General features: G+C 39.2%; 1 protein-coding gene across 4 annotated transcripts in view; it reads right to left on the reverse strand.

The window, feature by feature from the left end:
* The window catches only part of LOC311033953 (equilibrative nucleoside transporter 1-like), a 45210-nt gene extending 37268 nt beyond the window's left edge, over positions 1-7942 (reverse strand). Inside the window, exon 1 of one of the 4 annotated variants that reach the window (XM_084041688.1) lies at positions 7833-7942. The gene's annotated coding sequence lies outside the window, so the exon portion shown is untranslated. Of the gene's footprint in view, positions 1-6793; positions 6822-7796 lie in introns of those variants that run through there. The other 3 variants (XM_084041690.1, XM_084041692.1, XM_084041691.1) reach the window with 3 other exon arrangements.
* Between the last annotated feature and the right edge of the window lie 4558 nt (positions 7943-12500).

Below are 12500 nucleotides of genomic sequence, written 5' to 3' on the forward strand. Positions count from 1 at the left end.
AAAGTACGAATGACAAATCCCATTTTCTTTGCTATATTGCTGTATTTTCTTTTAAAGAAAAAAATCTAAATATCCCCGCCCCAAAACAATCTAAAACAGTGAAAATACCAGCTCTACAAGCTTAAAAATGCGCCATGTGCGCTTCCGAACACTCAAATATAGTACAGATACTAAAAAGATGTACTTAAGTACAGCACTCATGTAAATGTACTTTGTTATAGTAGCCTACACTGCCTGGCGCCCCACTGGACGCACCCAATCAGCACCAGCCGCAATCTATACAATTATAAATACATCAACGCACAGGGACAATGCCAGGCTAACGGCATCCATTTCCCTAGTTTGTTGTTTTTAATCGTTTCTTCGAGGACGAACAGAGGAACTCATGGGCAGGAGGCATGTTCAGACTATAATCAACCGATCTACATCAGGGGTCTTCAACAGGGGGTCCTCAGAGTTCCTACAGGGGGCCATCAAGTCTTTATGTGATAGGAACACGATAGAAATATATACATATATATGCAATGCATTGTGAGCTTGTAGATCGTCTGTTTTCGGTGAAGAGGTTTGGCGTAGACTCTAGAGGGGAAAAAGAGCAGACCCAGTACAGAGCTAAAGGTCAAGTTTTGTCTGAAAATACATACTGTATTAACAATGAATTAAGTCTATGAAGCTATGTATGAAATTTATGAAAAAGTTTAATTTGCAACACAATTGGTCTCAATAGAGACATTTAGGGTACCTATTGACACATTACATAGTTACTGCACCTGTTTCATGTAACACTATATTTATTTGCATCTGTGACGATTGTAATATGATTCAAATGGTTGTTATTGTATTTCATTATGTATGTGTTTTATTTGTCTTAAAGAGAGCTTGCTCTCAATGGGCTTCCCTGAATAAATAAAGGAAAAAGAAAAGAAAGGGTCCCTGCTTCATCTCATCTCTCAGCTAAGGGGTCTTTGGCCTGAAAAAACGCTGAAGACCCCTGATCTACATACATCTGCCTTCCTCTCAGAACCCAGAGGACACAGTCTCTGGTGTTGAAAGTTCACGCAAGGTCGGTATCAGTGGTCGCGGACCAAGTACTCAACTAGAGTTGTTTAGATAACCGATACCAGTATCGGAACAGATGTCGATACTCCCTTAAATACGGGTATCGGTATCGGGTATCGAGTATGCCAGTCTGTGCCAATCTGATCCCACGCGTCATTTATCACATGAGTATATTTCATTTACAGTAATATTTTGAATGCTTCAGTTGATGTTGCACTACTGCTTTATATTCTTACTGTACTAATTACATTATGATTTGACTAACTTGTAGCACTTTAACGATTATTAACCCATTAGAACCAAAGCATCTAATGGGTTAATATGGAATGTTTTTTTTTATCTGTTCCTAGATCAGTGGTTCTCAAACTTTTTTAATTTTAAGGACCCCCATAACTCTTAACCCTTTAAGACCGGGAACACGTCTGTGTCATTTCTAGATTTATTTGGCTATTCAAAAATAGCAGATCTACAAGCTCATAGCGCGGCACCGAGTGCCGCGCTATGAGCTTGTAGATCTGCTATTTTTGAATAATCGTGAAAATGTGTGCAAATATTTCAATATGCATACTTTTTTAAAGCGAACATTTGTAACTCAAATATATTTATTCAAATTAAAGATGAATAAAATAGCAGATCTACAAGCTCGGTGCACTCGGTGCCGCACTATGAGCTTGTAGATCTGCTATTTTTGAATTGCCAAAGAAATCTAAAACATTTCCACAGATGCGTTACCGGTCTTAATGCGTTAAAACATAATGATAAGAACGCAACGCAACGCGTTTTGAGCTTGTAGATCGGCTATTTTCACTATATTTGAAATCGGCCTGAAGTGGTTAATACATAATGTACTAATTCCATTCCTGGAAACTTAGACTTAACTGTAATCAACCAATCTATGTACATCTGCCTACAGTAGCCAACAGAGGAAATGATCTGGGAAGGAGAGAGTTCACACAGGGTCGATCAGCTCTATAGAACAAACCCACAGACCTCAATGCATTTCAATGTGACAATGTAACATGTCTGTCCCCCTCTGTTATTTATCTGTTTACCTCTCTGTGACATATTTCATTATAACATATCGTCACTGTCGGTTGGAAACCTTGACTGTCCAAAACTGTTACTTTTCAGGAAATGGGAAAAATGAAGAACCTGTGTTCCTAATGGATCCAATGTAGGTAAAATAACTCAAATTCTTTACTTAAGTAAAAGTACCAATACTGCAATATGGAAATACTTTGTTACAAGTAAAAGTCCAGAATAAAAAATGTACTTGAGTAAAAGTACAAAAGTATTGTCATCAAAATGTACTTAAAGTACCAAAAGCAAAAGTACAAAAGCTCACAACGCGATGCGACGCGTTGTGCGCTTGTAGATCGTCTATTTTCAAATAGTTTATGTATAAAATAGGGCTAAAGTGGTTAATGTATGCTTTATAATGTAATAATTTATATCTACAAAAAGTTTTCAAATAATTGTAGTGGAGTAAAAGTACAATATTTGCCTCTGAGATGTAGTGGAGTAGAAGTAAAAGTACTGAAAATTGTAAATACTCCAGTAAAGTAAAAACACCTCAAAATTGTACTACAGTACTTGAGTAAATTAACTTAGTTACTTTCCACCACTGCCGACTGCGAGGATATCTTCATTTTCAAGATCATCTGGGGAATATTATCTACTGTAAGTGCTTCCTGTCAGAGCTAATTACACCACTTCTCAGGCTGTAAATTATACTTCTGTTACGTTCTGGAATCCACAGCATTTATAATTACATTATGGCCAGACCAAATAGTCATTATAAACAAAATGTTTGTTTGTTTGTTTGTTTGTTTTCTTTACAGAGACAGACCCTGGGAAAGCTGAGAGCAACTGAGAAAGACAGTGTAGGAGAGACAAGCTGAGAGACAGACAATGTATGAGAGACAGACGGTAGGAAAGCTGAGAGGGGGACGGTGTATAGAGACACACAGCTGAGAGGGAGACAGAGTAGGAGGGGCAGACAGCAGGACAGCTGAGCGAGACAGACGGCACACATGCACACAGACACCATGTGCCTTTATAAAGGTGAACGGTCGGGTGTTCGTCTCCTTTGCAATGTCATCAATATCAATCTGCTCTTTTAAATGCTATTTCTGTCGATACTCTGCTGTGCTGAGAATGCAGAGAAAAGGGGAACTGAGAGACGGCAGGACAGACTTTTTGCTGATGTATGGAGTGACACTCAAAGCCGCACGACACATGACAGACCAAACTCAACATTTACTTGAGTAAAAGTACAAAAGTATTGGTATCAAAATATACTTAAAGTAGAACGTACTCATTATGCAGAATGTCCCATTTCACAACTTTTGTGGTATGAAAATCTTTTGAAAATAGCAGATCTAAGAAAAGCGAAGCATTGTGAGCTGGTAGATCGGCTATTTTCAAATGGCCAAAATGTGAATAAGGCTGAAGTGGGTAAAGTATTTTTTGTAGTAATACTCAAAATCTACAAAGTAACTAGTAACTAAAGTTTACAAATAATTGTAGCAGAGTAAAAGTGTAATATTTGCCTTGTGGAGTAGAAGTAAAAGTACTGAAAATTGGAAATACTCCAGTAAAGTAAAAAAATACCAAAAATAAAATGACTTAAGTACAGTACTTGAGTAAATGTGCTTAGATACTTTCCGCCACTGTTCAAGACAACAGCAGAACCAAACACAGACTGCATTCACCTGCACTCATATCAATATTCATACGTTTGTTCTTTCAGTGTTATTTCTGTTATATTCTGCGGTGCTGAGAATGCAGAGAAAAGGGGAAATGAAAAAGTGGCAGCTGACATGTGCGACGACATTAAAGACCACACGGCAGAACCAAACACTAACTGAATTCTCCCACACTCGTATATAGCCAACATCACATGAAATCTAATGTTGAAAGGTTGAAATCAAACGTCAAATGATTTAGATAAAATTATAGCCAAGCTATTTTTGGTACTGGATGATCGCAAAATAACTGAAAAGCAACAGAATGTTGAACTAGAGCAGTCGTTCTCAATCGTTTTCATGTCAAGGACCCCCAAATGAATGTGTTCGGTCACGGACCCCCATCTGAAAATATTTTGTGCCAGGGATTGTATTGTTAAAATGTAAAAAAAAAAATATTCTTCTTATTTTTGTATAGAGTACTATGTAACTTTCCTCTTCTACCCCGGGTCAGATTTGAACCCGGTTTCCTGCGCAAGTGTTGACATTTTTACCATTGGGCTAATAGAGCGTGCCTGCTTGCTCAGGGGATAATTTGACCATCAGGTCAAAATCCGTGTCAGATCCTGTGTCTAAGTGAGACATGACCTTTGACATGATTTATGTTTCAATGTGTTCTTGCAGTAGTAGCTTTAGCCACTACAGCTCCTTTAGCCTAGTGGTTAAAATGATGGCTTTCCACGCGAGAGACTGCAGGTTCGATTCCCAGGCGCTACAACGTCAAAATATCGACAGAACCAAAGGCTTTTGCAATATCAGCCAGCAAGAACCTTGCTCCTAAAATGGTGGAAATTCCAGGCCTGTCCTGGTCTAATGATGTATGATGCCACATTTCTTCAGGTAGGTGCGGGTTTGCAGCTCCTGCCAAAACACCTCACTGATATTACTATTACTGATGTTATTTCAGCTAATCACAGTTGTATTGCATAATGGTTTGACTAGTTTCCATTCATTAGTATAAAAACAGCTGGATGGAATTAACAACAATTAACATTTCAATCATTATTTCCATGTTGTTGTCCACACTCTTTTATCCACTTTGAACCTGCGGTCCCGGTTTTGGGGCATTTCGGGCAAAACAATTAGAAAATGTTGAAAAATGTGTAAAATATAGAAAAAGTATAAAATGATTAAAGGGTAAGACCACTTTGGTAGAGGTTTGGGTTGTGTAGTTACCTTGCCATGATGTAACTCCAAAGGTGGACAAGAAATAAAAAATAATTGCTCCATTGCTTAGAAATTGATAATTCAAAATATGCTCCTCATTGACTTACATTGTACGGTAAAACTGCTCTCAAAGTCACTCTTTTAGCACAAAAACAAACGCAAACAAAGTTGATTCAGACAATATAGAACATCACCAAACCCAGTACTGTTTTTTTTTTAAATAAAAATGTCAACTTCCTGTTGATTTTGCCATTTTTAATAAGTAGAAAACCCGGACTGGATCGGCGGATCCGGATCCAGATCTTCAAATAGTAAAATCAACAGGAAGTTGACATTTTTATTAAAAAAACAAACAGTACTGGGTTTGGTGATGCTCTATATTGTCTGAATCAGCTATGTTTGGGTTCATTTATGTGCTAAAAGAGTGACTTTGAGAGCTGTTTTACCATACAATGTAAGTCAATGAGGAGCATATTTTGAATTATCAATTTCTAATCAATGGAGCAATTATTTTTGATTTCTTGCCCAGCTTTGGAGTTACATCATGGCAAGGTAAATACACAACCCAAACCTCTACCAAAGTGGTCTTACCCTTTAAGTATATGGCCTGTTTTTGCCATAATACATTATTTATGATTGATTAATTGTACTGGGCATTGTCAGTTATCTACATATTTCAGTAACAGGCTTTGTATATTCACGGAAAGCCATATTCATATTCATATTTGACCTGTGCATTTTCTGGGCAAACATAAATATATGTATTTATTTATATATTGTAATGTCCAATGACAAAAACACAAGAAAAACATTCATCACAATTAATTGTATGACAATAGGCTTCCATTGGCTTACAAATGGAACCAAATGGACCCTTGCGGGTCCATTTGGTTCCATTTGTACACTCTCAGAGTTACACACCCGCAAGGGGCCATTTGGAACCCCCTCAAGTGGTTCTAGGGAGCAAACATGCACAATATCAGCACCCTGACTCTGTTTGACCAGAATGGAACAGAACCTTAATTAGTATCATTGGTAACACCTGTAAAGGAAGTAAGAAGAGGCCCAATTTCTTTCCAATATGGCTGCTGTGCATAGAGCCTATTAATTGTCAAAATGCCCCTATAGCTACAAGTCTATACAGTCTTACCTGGCTGTGTCTATCTATGGTTCATCCAAGCCAAAGCCTTTACAGTCAGTCTGTCTGTGTATTCCCTGCTGTTAACCCTTTAAGACCGGGAACGCATCTGTGAGTCATTTTTAGATTTCTTTGTCTATTCAAAAAAATAGCAGTACAAGTGATATCGAGTGCTGCGCTACGAGCTTGTAGATCAGCTATTTGATGTGCTATTTTATGCTTCTGGGGGTCCCTGGAATAACATATTTTGAGATGGGGGGTTCGCGGCCAAAATACGTATAATTTTGGGTGGTCCTTGGCAAAAGTTGGAGCACCACTGATATAGCAACATACTGTTAGGATTTTGAAAACATTTTTAGATGTGTGTTTGGCCGCGGACCCTCATCTCGAAATGTTTTGTTCCAGAATCCTCCATGAAGCAAAGATTTGAGTTACACATGTTAAAACAAAATATATATATATATATATATTCAAAGATTTGCACAAAATGTTCGAGATTTTTCAAAAACAGCAGACCTACAAGCTCGTAGCGCGGCACTCGGTGCCGCGCTATGAGCTTGTAGATCTGCTATTTTTGAATAGCCAAATAAATGGCCGGTCTTGGTGGTTTAATATGAGAGGACAGCAGCAGCAGCAGTAGTAATATGAGAGTAGAAAACATCTGCAGAAAAGTTTCGCTCACCAAAAAATTTGACGCTGTTCCGTTAACAGCCAGAAAGCAAACAGTCTGGAACAGAGGGAACACTGTAACACTGTAGAGCGTGTATGAACGCTGTATTTGGCAACAGACGCACGTTGGACTAGATTTTGTGCTTGAGCCAACACGAGATTTTCAACATTATGAAGTGAAGAATTGCTAAAGTGATTCCTCAATTTTCACAATGTTTTAAATAGCAGATCTACACAACGTGTAATTGTCATGGTTTGTGAGCTTGTAGATCAGCTTTTTTTAAATCTACGAAGTATAAAATAACCAGGGAATATGCTTATATGAGGGGGTACCACCTGGAAGCCAGGTTGATAGTGGTTAAATATAAAATGTGTGTCGAAAGCAACATGGTTTGAATGTTCATGTTCAGGACCTTCCTGAGGGTGAAACACACTGAGGCCGAGCAGAGTGTTATTAATACAGTTGGATTCAATGAGTTCAATGAGCATGAAGAACATGCTACAGCAGGTCCTGTATAGTATAGCCTTGGGAACCAACCGTTCCTGAGCCATGTGGCCCATAGATAAACACATGTGAACATGTCCTGTACATTCACATTACTATACTCGTAAGTGTTTTGCCATTGCATGGCAGGCACACTTAATTAAGTATGGAAGATTACTGTAAGTGTTTTGCCATTGCATGGCAGGTACACTTACAATACAATAAAGCAGTAAGAACATTACTGTGCTCGCTCTGCAGCGAGCCCACGACTACATGCACGCACGCACGCACGCACGCACGCACGCACGCACGCACGCACACACACACACACACACACACACACACACACACACACACACACACACACACACACACGCACACTCAGCAATAAGCTGAACACTGAATCCCCCCTCACAGGATAACTCAGTCAGTCAGTCAGTCAGTCAGTCTGTCAGTCAGTCAGTCATTCACTCGCTTACTAATTCACTCGCTCACTCTGCTCGCTTGCTCGCTCGCTCGCTCACTCACTGACTCACCGACTCGCTCGTTCGCTCACTCAGTGACTCACTGAAATTATCAGCCGGCCAGAACTCCCCAGTTTCCATGGAATTCCTCTGGTGTGTATAGTGTCCTGTAAGGTTATTGAGTGCCGTCTGTCTCTTTGACAATCTGAACAGCAGTCAGTTTCGCTGCCTTTGCCCCCCCCCCCCCCCCCCCACCCACACCTTTCTTGCATAATCTATTATCTGTGGGCTTCTCTATATTTATGGTCACGAGTCACGTTTTTCTCTTCTCCCTTTTTTATAGTGTCAGCTTGAGTCACACAAACCGACAAAGGAAGGAGGAGCACGTTTCAGACACTCTGTAGTTCTGTTATCATGCCGACGACAACTCTCCTGTTTGTTGTTTTATTGTTTTATTGTTTTATTGGGTCTTGTTTATTCGATACACTTATTTGTTTTAGCTCTTGCTCATTTGATTTATCTGTTTAAGAAAGTAGGTAGCTGATATATTGCACTTTTACCTTAGCGCTAGGTATACTCTTTTAGTTGCTTGTTTTAGAAGAGAATGTACTTAGGACTTCATGGTGATTAATAGTTTTGTTCCCTAACTACTGTATGTTGAATGCACTTATTGTAAGTCGCTTTGGATAAAAGCGTCTGCTAAATGACTGTAATGTAATGTAATGTAATGTATCCTCAGCTACGTGTATCGTTACTGTCGGGCAGAAACCTCCATGTTTCACCTTTTTAAGTTCTTTCATGCATTAAGAGCTTATATCATACTTGGTCGTGTGACAGTGTCACACAAAAGTAGCTCACAAGCTTGTAGAGGTTTTGCTAAAATTGATAAAATAGCAGATCTACAAGCTCATAGCGCGGCACCGAGTGCCGCGCTATGAGCTTGTAGATCTGCTATTTTTGAATAGCCAAAGAAACCTAAAATGACAGTGATGCATTCCCGGATTGAATGGGTTAATGGCCTATATATCATACTTGGTCGTATGACGTGGCAAAAAAGTAGCAAGCTTGTCGATTTTTACTATTTTTGCTGTTTTTGAAAATGTTCGCCTACAATGACATTCCCCAAAAAGGGACGCCAGGTTTAAAGCTTAACGCGTGTCTGTGGGGTTTGTTATCAATATTGAACCGATGAAAAGTATTATTAAGAGTTAATAAGAACTACACACAGGTTCCATTTCCTGAAAAGTAACGGTTTCGGACATACAAGGTTTCCGCCAGTCATGGAAAATGTAGCTGTGTAGAAAGGAGGACAAAGGTTACGACGTAGTCGAACGCTACTACTCAATGACGGCCAGGTTATCATGACAATTGCATCAGTACTGAACACAGTATAACGATAATATGCTTTCCCTCTGTCTCATACTCCAGTGGTTCCCCCAAACCGGGGGTCGGGACCACCAGGGGGGGTCCCCAAATTATTTTAGGGGGGTCCCCAGATGATTTAGCCTAAATGTGCAACATTGTTTTCTCACTCGACAGTAAACAAACCAACATACTGTATAAGTGTATACAGGGTATCTGCACATTTCAATGTAAGGAGTTGTAAGACCTTTTAAACCCATTAAGACCTGGAACACATCTGTGTCACTTTAGATTTCTTTGGCAATTCAAAAATAGCAGATCTACAAGCTCATAAGCTTGTAGATCTGCTATTTTTGAAAAATCTTGAAAACATTTTTTTTTTTTTCTCCCAAAAACTGTTAGGATTTAGATTTTTTTAAAGAATCGCCTCAGGTCTTAATCGGTTAATAATACCAAATTTGCCATAACATTGTCAAATATTGCCGCTGGCCTAGCGTTCCGGGCACATATCAGGGGCGGCCATAGCTGAATGGTTAGTGAGCCCGCCTAGGGAGCCAGAGGCCCTGGTTGCCCCAGGTTCGATCCCAGGCCAGGTCAGCATATGTGTTGATGAATTGAAATTTGTCCCTGAGCAAGACTCTTAACCCCTAATTGCTCACAGGTTCTCATTGGAAACAAGACTGTGAGGACTTTCCTGAACGACCTGTTAAAAGGAATTATTCTTATCCTTAACCTATAGGCTCTAATGTGGCCTGACAGTACGTCGCGAGTTCCAGCACCGTTCCCGACTACCTTTGACCTCTGGCCGTCTTTCTCTCCCTGTTTCTATTGATGATTTTTGGCAGCACTAGCGTAGTGAAATGTGTCCGGCTCATCTCTCTCTCCGCTTGATCTACCGCGTCATACAAAAGCATCGAAAGTAGCAGAGCTACAAGTTTGCGCTGCGCTTCGAGCTTGTAGATCTGCTACTTTTGCTATTTTTTTGGATTTGAATAACAGTTTGGGACATTATGAGGTTTCCACCCGACAGAGGCGCTATATTGTCATAGTTCATTGTAGTTATTAACCCTTTAAGACCGGGAATGCATCTGTGTCATTTTTAAGATTTCTTTGGCTGTATAAAAATAGCAGATATACAAGCTTGTAGATCTGCTATTTTTTTTTTTTTTTTTGTGAAAATGTGTGCAAATCTTTAGGTTGAATATATATATACTTTTTTAAAGCGAAAGTTTTTAACTCAAATCTTTTTACAAATTCACTCAAAAAAATAACTCAAAATTTTACAAATGTCTTGTAAATCCTAACATTTCCTAAAGTTTTTTTTTTTTTTTTTTTTTTGTTATGTTGCTCATTATTATTATCAATGGTTTTCAAACTTTTTGTGTCAAGGACCCCCAAAATAATATGTATTTGTCCGTGGACCCCCGCCCCCCATCTAAAAATATTTTGTTCCAGGGACACGATTTCTCAAAAAAAATAGCAGATCTACAAGCTCATAGCGCGGCACCGAGTGCCGCGCTATGAGCTTGTAGATCTGCTATTTTTGAATAGCCAAAGAAACCTTAAAATGACACACATGCGTTTCCTTCCCGGCCTTAAAGGGTTAAACAGAGATTCTTGCATAACTCGTGCGTAGTAGTAGTGCAACATGCCAAGAACTCAAGGAAATTATTAACTGCACTGATAAAGAAATATTGACGAGAGCCATGAGATTCAATTGATCTAACTCATACATGGGGCAACTGGCGGCCCGGGGGCCACATGCGGCCCCCACCTTCACTTAATGCGGCCCGCAGGTTAATATCAGAATACTGATATATTATTGATTTCAGCTGTTACAATTCCAAACATGCAAACATGACCCGCTTTAATTACTTCAGTCTTTATTAGTAGCTTAATGACTAGTATTGAAATTCTATTGTCTTTTTTATGTCCAATGTATTTCTAGTACAGTATATAAGTTATATGTTATTTCCATAAGTATAACTAAATGCATTTGAAATAAAATAAAACAATATTACTTGTCAGGATTCCAATTCCAAAATAGCAAAAAAAAAGCAGATCTACAAGCTAAAAACGTTTGGCCCTCTCCATCATCAAAGTTGCCCCTGATCTAACTAAACTATTACTGCATGGACTTCACAGATTAAATACAAGCCTAAAACGAATCATACCTTATTAGAAATCCATTATTAGTGCAGTATTTAGCTGACAGTGAGCCAGTAGGCAATGTTTCAGGTGATCTGTGCTACTAGACTATCAATACAAGTATTGATCAGTGCTACTAGAATGAATGGTCCAAGCTGCTGCAGCCACACTGTTCATTGGCTTCTGACCACATGGCAGTCATTATTATCGTTGCAATTATTGACAAGAGATTTCAGAAATGGCTTCCTTGTCGACATTCATCTGGACGTGGTGCCAGTTACAGTACAAACCTACTAAAGGTTAAATCATGCACCACACACCCAAAAGCACAAGCTTTGCAAATCAAATAAATGATCAATAAACACTTAAAGGGGCTACACCATGAATTAAAAATATATATATTATATATAAATATTGCCCCCTAATACGTTTTAAACAGGTTGTAAGCCTAAAAAACATCCAGATATTTTTTCTCACAATCTGACTGTCTGTCATTCCAAGCTTTTTCAGCTGCAATACCAAAACGTCCTATTGGGCAGGGGGGAGCTACTGAGTAATTCTGTCTGGCCATCATCAATGCAAAATCAGGGCAAGTGACATCACTTGCCCTGCCATTCTGAAATGGCCTGTTCAGACACGCCCATTCAGGAAATCCATGAAATGAGCATGAATGACTGAATGTTAAAAAAAAATATTTTTTGGGGTACAAGAGACACTGGGGAGCCCAAAAAATACTAAAAACCTAAAAAAAAATGAAATTCATGGTGTAGCCCCTTTAATTCCTCTGGTCAAAGGTCATGGAGTACAGCTATTAAACGCCTGTTGAAAACAGTGATGCAGTGTACTGGTCTCTACCAGTGAAGGTGCAACCGTCTAGAGCCAGTGGTTCTCAAATGGTGTGAGGAGCCACACTGGCGTGTCTTGGGATTTTGTGACAACGACGCATTACTGTAACATAACTGTAAATGGTAAATTTATATAGCGCTTTTATCCAAAGCGATGTACATTGATTGTGCCATTCACCCACACATTCATACACCGATGGCGGAGGAAACCATGCAAGGCACCAACCTGCTCATCGGGAGCAATTAAGGGTGCAGCGTCTTGCTCAAGGACACTTCGACACTAACTCTGGGGGATTCTAAAACTTTTTTTCATGTCAAGGACCCTCAAAATGATAATGTATTTGGCCGCGGACCCCCATCTCAAAATATTTTGTTCCAGGGACCCCCATAAGCAAAGATTTGAGTTAAAAAAAATCG

Source organism: Gymnoscopelus microlampas (assembly GCF_963454915.1).
Source record: "Gymnoscopelus microlampas genome assembly, chromosome: 2".
Lineage (NCBI taxonomy): Eukaryota > Metazoa > Chordata > Actinopteri > Myctophiformes > Myctophidae > Gymnoscopelus > Gymnoscopelus microlampas.